At 30.0% G+C, this 9,055-nt stretch overlaps 1 long non-coding RNA gene across 2 annotated transcripts; it reads right to left on the reverse strand.

Moving 5' to 3' along the window:
- Positions 1-729: 729 nt before the first annotated feature.
- Positions 730-7,271, reverse strand: LOC143043395 (uncharacterized). Of its 2 annotated transcripts, none has more exons than XR_012968367.1 (3): positions 7,152-7,271; positions 2,780-2,866; positions 730-1,440 (listed from the first exon to the last, which is right to left on the reverse strand). It is a non-coding gene; the product is annotated as an uncharacterized LOC143043395 (long non-coding RNA). The 2 variants fall into 2 exon arrangements; XR_012968364.1 differs by having other exon boundaries at positions 7,048-7,269.
- Positions 7,272-9,055: the final 1,784 nt, after the last annotated feature.

Consider the following 9,055-nt stretch of genomic DNA (forward strand, 5'->3'; position numbering starts at 1 on the left):
TCTTCTTTTGTTGCCACTTTCTCTGTTTTGTTTTCCTTTTCTCATATGTGTTTAAATTCTGGTCAAAGTCTTTTGAATTAAGTGTTAAACACTGGACACTTTAAATTTGCAAAACACTCATTTGCAAATCCGCCGCCGCCTCAAATAAGAGCTACAGTGTCATGTATATAACCAAAATGTGCGGAATTACATGGGATTCAATAATTTCATTAGTTTTCTACTGTTACTATTATATTTATTTTGCTATTTGATTTTTAAAAACATGGGATTTTCAATATCCCATGGGACAGGGCAAAATCCCATGGGATTTACCATTATCCCATGGATTTTGGTTAAATCCCATGGGATTTTTTTTGGTCCCATGGGATAATTGTAGTCCCATGGGATTATTATTATCCCATGGGATTTTTAATATCCCATGGGACAAAATAAAATCCTATGGGATTCAAATTACAAATATATAGATATAAATATACAGTGTGTGTATGTTGCAATGACTGCTGTTTGGTAGTAAAAAGTTTTAAATGTATACAATTTTTTTTTATATATATATATATATATATATATCTATATTTTTTTTTTTCATTTTGTCACAAAAATGTTTTTTGTTTGTTAATATGACAATAAAGATTATAATTCTGATTTTGGAATGTATAATAAAATTTAAGGTCAAAGAAAAGTTCTTTCACTGAAACAAAATGATGACATGTTTAAATAAATGAAAAAATATTGTTTTGAAATCTTTGTCTTGTTTATTTTATAATGAAAAATAGAATTGAAATAAAATAGTCTGACTAAATAGTTTACTCTTTTCATGAGGTAAGGTTTCCTTTGTTATAGTTTCATTGCAATACAAGAATATGCAAACAATTTGAATTATATACCTTTGTGGTGTACATAATATTATGCTTATATTTGCAAATTTATAATTTAAACACTTTTTGTGTTAAAGTTTAAGTTTTCTTTTTCGCTGCTTGCTATGTACAATTATTCAGTCCACTATATAAGAGTCAAGTCAATAAATTATTTCATCCACTAGAATATTCCTGCAATTCTTAGACAAAACATTGTTCCATCTGTTCTTCAAAGATCTTCCTCCGTACATCTTTATTGGATGGAGCGATTCAAATGAGAAGACAAAGCAGGTTAATTTGGACAACAACATACTAATATTTTTTTCATTCGTTCCTTCTTTCAATTGATAATTACATTGTTGCATTTACATGATCAAGTTCTTGAGCATCTATGATCGTGATGATATGACTCCTTTTTGTTTATAGTCATTATGTTGAAATTTCCTTTTTCTATTAAATGTAGGAAAAAAACGTTCCATTTCAAATTAATTAAAAAAGTCGCACTATTGAGAAAAATATCATCTTCCAAGTTTTCTGTTCAGTATTGATCTGTTGAATGATGACCATGAAAACCGAGATGTCTGACCTACAAATACACAAAACTCAAAAATTATCAGTGAAGAGAAATACAGCAATAAAATGGCTATTTTATCATGTTTATGAACATTTTAATAAACTATCATTTAAATATCTATTGTTAGTACTCTTATTTCAGTGCTTTGCGTCTATGATTTACATATTACTGGTTATTGTTTGGTTCCTTGTTGCAGTCTTTTGAGTTAAGCCCATTGCAACAAATTTTTACAATTTGTTCAAATGTTGTGCTGTTATTAAAACCACTGTCCAGTATAGCGTTTGCTCATTGTCAAAGGCTGTACAGTGAACTATTTTTGTTAAATTAAGGGGCTCGCAGATTTCAATCAATTTTTTTCTTAATATAGGGTTACGCTATATTTTTCTATAAATGAACTTTTATCTTATACTTTATAGAAAAATAGAAAAATTAAATTTAAAAAATGGGGACACCATTCATTCACACTCACAATCCGCCTTTGAAAGAAGCATATATACATTTTTGTAAAGGTACTTTTTTTTCTGTTGAACTAATAGGAGAAATAGAGGTAATTTTGAAATGAAAAAAGAACTTAATTACAGAAATCGCTTAAATTTTACAATAGTTTAGTTTAAGTAAAGTTAGTTAAAAATGATAACAAAAAATATAGGTCACTCAGATGAGCTAAAAAAGAAATTACAATTCTCATGCCAAAAAATGGCATTTCTGCACCAAAGGGAGATAATTTGGAGCTTTTTCAATGATATATACATTTTAAAAGTTGTCTGGGGCCAAAACGAATTGATTTTTAAGAAAAATTTCTGTACCATATGATAAAGCAAAAACTAATAAAGTTATAAATAAAATTAGTTATGAAAAAAATACATTTAATATTTTTCTGAAATTTTTATACCCTCGAGCCTCCTTAAATGGCATTTGATCTCTATTGGAGAAAAGTCTTATTTGAAATCAAACTGCTTCTTATTTTTATATCAACCCAGCCATATTATGCCTGTTCAATATCAGGAGCTTGTACATAGTTCAGTGGTTGATGTTGGTTCATATCCGTCATTTTTGTTTTTCATAATATTTTGTTTTTTTATAAATTAGTCTGGTATATTTGAAGTTTGAATTGATGCTTTCATTTCAAATTTTTTTAGCGTTGTCTTTTATAGATTACTATATCATGTATAGGGTATGAGTTTTTTAATTACTAACAGGTCATCATTGGCCTCTAATAAGTAATTACAATGGTTACATCCACTTAATTGAACTCTGATGGATAGTTTTCTCATTTATCGTACCACATCTTATTTTAATAAATATTTAATCATTACTCAAGGGCTATTACTTTTTTTAACAGTGGACTTACCATTTAGGCTTTGTTGACCTTTGTAAATCTATTTTTGTTGTTAATTTCTTCTGTTTATAGTTTCCCTTTATCTTTAATATTCTTTCCCTACACATAAAAGGGTAAACAATATCATTTAATGACAAAAATAACTACTAATACATAAAAAGTAGGCAACTGAAAATTTTGCCTCATTTGTATATATAACTTCGACTTGATCCTCATTCTTGCTGTTTAATATTATCATTGTTTTATGAAAATGAGGTCTTAGTGAATTTAACCTTGGCAAACAGACATCTTTTTTTATATGACACCTTGCATTCATTCTGTACAACAAGTAGACCTATGCTTATTCAAAGAACCATAAAATGCGGTCATGGTTTTATGAATCTGCCAGAGAGACATGCACACCTTACAATTGTTACATATCCTACAAATATAATCGACCTGTAACTTTAAGCATAATTATGATAAACAAATGCAGTGTTTCATTGACCAATGAAAATGAGGTCAAGGTCATATAAAATATGAAAGACAGACATGTGCATCTTACAATCATTCCGTTCACTAAATAAATTGCTTACAGTATCCGGAAAATAAACCAAACCACAAAAACGAAACATTTTCATAGTTCCTTATACCCTTCCACATTCATAATGTATGTGCCTGTTCCAAGTCAGGAGCCTATAATTCAGTGATTGTCCTTTGTTTATGTGTAACATTTAACTGTTTTTCCATTTTTTGTACATAAATTAGGTTGTTAGTTTTCTGGTTTGAATTGTTTTTGTTGTCATTTCTGGACCTTTTATAGCTGACTATGCAGTATAACTGGGAGTACTCTCAGATCTGTTAATTGTGTCTTTTTGTGTAGGGATGTATAAATACCCGGCCACGTCCACTTGTATTTTTGTCCATCTGATGAGTTAAGCCTTTTTCAACTGATTTTTATAGTTTATTCTTATGTTGTACTGTTATACCACTGTCGCAGGTTAGGGGAGGGTTGGGATCCTGCTAACATGTTTAACCCCGCCACATTATTTATGTATGTGCCTGTCCCAAGTCAGGAGCCTGTAAATCAGTGGTTGTCGTCTGTTTATGTGTTACATATTTGTTTTTCGTTCATTTCTTTATATAAATAAGGCCGTTAGTTTTCTCGTTTGAATTGTTTTACATTGTCTTAGCGGGGCCTTTTATAGCTGACTATGCGGTATGGGCTTTGCTCATTGTTGAAGGCTGTACGGTGACGTTTAGTTGTTAATGTCTGAGTCATTTTGGTCTCTTGTGGACAGTTGTCTCATTGGCAATCATACCACATCTTCTTTTTTATATTTGTTCATTGTTAAGGCTGTAGGGTGACCTTGAGTTGTTAATTTCTGTTTCATTTGGTCTCTCATGGGGAGTTGTCCAATCATACCCCATCTCTTTTTTTATATTGTCCTATGTACTATGAAAATAAAGTAAGATGAAACTTCTCAGTCAGACACATGCACCTAGTTGACCTTTTGCTAATTTGAAAACAAGAAAATAGAGAAACTGGCCAAAAAAAACAAAAAGGTAACATTAAGCAATGAACCATAAAAATGAGGTCAAGATTGAATAAAACATGCCAGTCTAACATGTACATCCCTAAAAATTTTCATACAAAAAATATACTTGACATGTTGCATACAATATTAGAAAACCCGACCAAAACACAAAAACTTAACAATAACCACTGAACCATGAAAATGAGGTCAGAGGATAGAAAACCAGATAAATTGACACAAATCCCTGTGGTAAGACAAAATGTGCCATAATATTAGTCCAAATGATAATGAAGTCTTGCATGGCTATTCTGTTCTGTTCTGGTTTAGAAAATCCCTCCTTCTGGCTTCAAAGGAGCACTTCCCACAATGACGTATAAATGTTTACATATATATATATACCTAAAAAGACATACTAGGTACCAGACTTGGGGTAATTGTAATTGTAATCGTTAATCAGCTGTAATTGATTACAATTTTTCAAGTAATCAGTGTAATCATTAATCAGCCAAAAATCTGATTACATGTAATTTAATTTAATCAATTACTTTTCAAAATACTCTGTAATCATGATTACTTTTTGATTACATTCTGATTACAATGAAAAAAATCTAAAATGTGTTTTTGGTCATTAAATGAACCTCTTTGTTCATATTTGATAAATTTTTAACATACTAAAATGGTTTGGTTAAGCTTGTCTACTTCAGTAAAAAATAAACTGTTAAAGTATTGTCTATTGAAAAGTCATCATTAGCCTAAGCAGAGACATATAATACAATTATATACCTTTTATCTTGGTAAAAGATATTGTACATACATGTATATTCATCGTTTTATAATGATCTTCATATTAATATTTGATTATAACTGTTATATATTCAAGTAATACTTTTCTTTAACCCTGAATTATAATCTTTTGTTAATTTTTGTGATTTTTGTCAACTTTGAATTGACAGGTAGGAGACTAATTAAGGTTTGTTTTTATTGTAATTACCAATTGAGTATAGCTGTAGGGAAATATATATGATAAAAGATAAATCAGACATGAAAATTTATCTAATTAGCACAAACTAAATTAAAAGTTGGACAAATATGTTGTTTAAACTTTTTTTTGTATTTGGACTGGACGTGTAAAATGAAATGGTTTTTAGTACTTTAATACATATTGTTTACAATTTGATTAAACATTTCTATTAAAATTTAACATAGTTTTAACTGGTACAAATGTAACTTTGTTTCATCCATATTTAAACTTCCATAAACTGCAACTTGGAATACATATAAATTATGAAAGAGGTCAGAAGACAAACAAAAAAACTCTTGATTATGATATATCTTTATTAAATTTAATTCAAAATAATTTAGAGAACATTGGTGATAAAGTGTAATGTATATATATGTAGTGAAATTTGGTGTTTATTTAAATAGATGACGTTTAATTTGAAGTTATCATTTTATAATTGAACCAAATAAAATACGTTCTCAAAATTGCTATAGTTATATTAAATGTTTATTCATCCACATCATTCAAAATATTTTGTTTTTAAATTCATTGTAATCAGATGTAATCATGATTACTTTGCCAATGTAATCATTAATTTAATCAGATACTTTCAGAAATGATGTAATCATTAATTTAATTTAATCGTACAAATGACAAAGTAATTGTAATTTAATCAATTACATTGAAAGTAATCGGACCCATCTCTGCTAGGTACGCCTCGTGAGATGAGTGTTGGTTCCTGTCAAAGACCCTTACGCTTGCTTGGCGGAAGGTTTTTAATTATGAATACGAGTTCGTAGTCCATGAAGAGCAAAGCAAAGCTTCCTTGTCATGTATTCTACATGAATTCTACAGTGTAGCAGGCATCCATGCATTTATATTTGCAACCACAAGCACATATCATGCATATAAAGCTACTAGGGTCCAATATAAAGTAAGTGTCTAGCTATTTCAACTTTTTTCTTGGACGCCGTCATAGTAAAAAAAAATCCTTTCAAGGCGTAATAATTGTTTGTATTAAAAAAGAAGAAACCTAAATCTTACTTGTTAGTTGTTACGGGCTAACAAAAAAGATTTATTTAAAGTTGGTTATACATACAATACAACATAAACTCAAGAGCTTTTATCCAACATACATATATATGACAAGCACAATACATAAAACATTAAGTTCATCACTGAGATAGTAGTCTCAGATAGAGGGAGACGGGGTCAACCAAACCCCTATTCAATCGGAATGTAGGACAGAAAGCCACAGGACAAAAAGTCACGGTCAACAAGTCACAGACAAAAAGTCACAATTCAGTTTAGAGATTATTTTTCTTTGAACACGAAAACACTTTTTTTTGTATTTTTCTTGAAGTTTTATATAAGAAGCAACTTAGTAATTAAAATTTATTCAATAAATATCAATAATAATCAAATAATTGTTATGAAAACAAAATGTCAAAGTGGCTTGGTACTTAAATGGCTTCAATTTGCCAATAAATATGGCCCCATAAATATATATATCCTTTGCAAGATTAAAATATAATACATTTCCATTTATCATGTTTATCAAGCTTTATGAGCAATTTCCTTAAATTAAAAATGAAAATATGTAATAAAAAGAAAATATTTCAAGATCTTTTTCATATATATTCAAACCATGGGCCAATTGTCAACAATTTGTTTGTGACTTTTTGTTCTGTGACTTTTTGTCCTATCAAATTTGTGACTTTATGTCCTGTGACTTTTTGTCCTGCGACTTTCTGTCCGTTTACCTTCAATCTAAATCAGTGAACTGAATTATTGTTTTTGCAGTAGTCCGGGTAACGAGTCTATATCTGTTATTAATCATGCAAATTGCGAGTCAACACTTACACACCTTTTTTTCAGAATGTCAGCTAAAAACAAAGAACCACTGGTGATAGGGGAGTGTAACCGATGAATTGATCCTGAATCAGATAAGATTTTCCAAGTATTACGAAGAACCTCTTTATTTGATCACACTCGCCTGGAGATTTAATAATAAGGCTACTAAAAATGTTTTATTTCCCCATGTTCGCTGTTTTTCGCTTATTAAGCTGAATAAAGCTATTTGAAAAATACATTAATTTGTGTTTTTTACTGCTACAAGATATTTGAATAAAATGCTAATTACGCACCAGTTGCTGAGCAGAGAATCATTCTAAGCCAGGAACAGTATATAATAACTGTTAACAGTAAGAATAGAAATTCCCTGTAAAAAGGCAGTCAAATTTTAACAGAACTGTAACTTAATGATGTATATCAAGTTTCAACACCTCACCCAGCACCCTGGCCCAGCACACTGAGTTAGCAAACTGGTGTGTGTCAGTCTTATAATATAAAACTGCGTAAGTTCATATCGTTAGATTTATCGTTTGTTTGGATATTTTTAGGATCGTTGTAAAATTATATATCTTAAACTTTGTTAAAATACTATCTTAAATTGTTGAATTCGTTATATTTCATAATTTTGTTAAAGTGTACTTTTTAAAGTTTTAAATTTTAAAGATATACAAATGAATATGTAATTCCATTTTGATTTGAGGAAAATCTGTTTGAACTGTAATGACATGGTCAGTCAACTGATTTGTTGCAAAGCTGATTACAGGTAATTATAACATACAGTAATTTTCCATTACGACAGTGCGTGTACTCTCCGGTGTGTATAACGTAAAGTTTTCTAGAGAACATCCTGTCTACGTGTAATACAGATCTCAGATACAGATTGATGACATTACACAAAATTTCTTTTGTTAAATGTGCTTAGGTATCTGTGTCTATTCCCTATTTCAACACCACGAATTTTTCGAAGAAAAAAAAAATCAAAAAATCAATTATATGAAATAAAGAAGAAAAGTAGCAAATATCAACCTCAGTAACTATTAACTGCGCATTGAGTAAACATAATTTCAATATTGCATGAACCAACAAATGGAAGTTTTTAACGACCTTGACTGGCTATACAGCCCTTGCACAGTCGGTAATGAATTAACCCTTGACAAAACGTATACATGTAGGCCTATATAGAAGTGTTTAAAAAGACCAATTCCTATTGGTTATATTTCACACTAGGACCTTAGATAACTAGAACTAAGCAGTGGTTGATCCAGAAATTTTCATAAGTGGGGACCCATTGACTCGGCCTAAGAGGGGTCCCTGCCAGTCATGCTTCAGTGATTCCCTATATAATCTCCCATTTTCCAAGATTAGTGTGTGGGGGGTGGGGGCTGGAAAAAACCTAAATCCGCCTCTGCTAATTGGGAAGTCATTTTGTCTGATACACACATATAAATACCTATTATGAACAAAATGCTTCAAATATATGCATAAATAATAATGGTACGTTTAAAAACCGTCAAGGGTCTCCTCAGTGCACGCAAGACATAAAAAGTTACTTAGGACATGTATTTTAGTGTTGAGGGTATTCATTCGATTCATAACTTATTTCATAATCTTGTAATTTTTGTTTTGATAAAATTTTAGACATAAATACATGTATTGAGACATATATTACATGTATTATATGTCTCTGATAGAATAAAACCAACTTTAAAGAAGTTATTTAAGTTTGAATCGGCTGTCACCTGTGTTTTGCATTGGGATGCCAAAACATTAATGTTATTTACAAAAATGCCAAAACCTGCAAATATATTTTAGGCAAAAAGAGACATTTATAAATCGATGATTTTTACACTAAACGTTTTTGTAATTTGTTATAGAAATTTTAATAAGTACGTGTACATAGTTTTATCAAGGATTTGT

Source organism: Mytilus galloprovincialis, chromosome 1 (genome assembly GCF_965363235.1).
Source record: "Mytilus galloprovincialis chromosome 1, xbMytGall1.hap1.1, whole genome shotgun sequence".
Classification (NCBI taxonomy): Eukaryota; Metazoa; Mollusca; class Bivalvia; order Mytilida; family Mytilidae; genus Mytilus; species Mytilus galloprovincialis.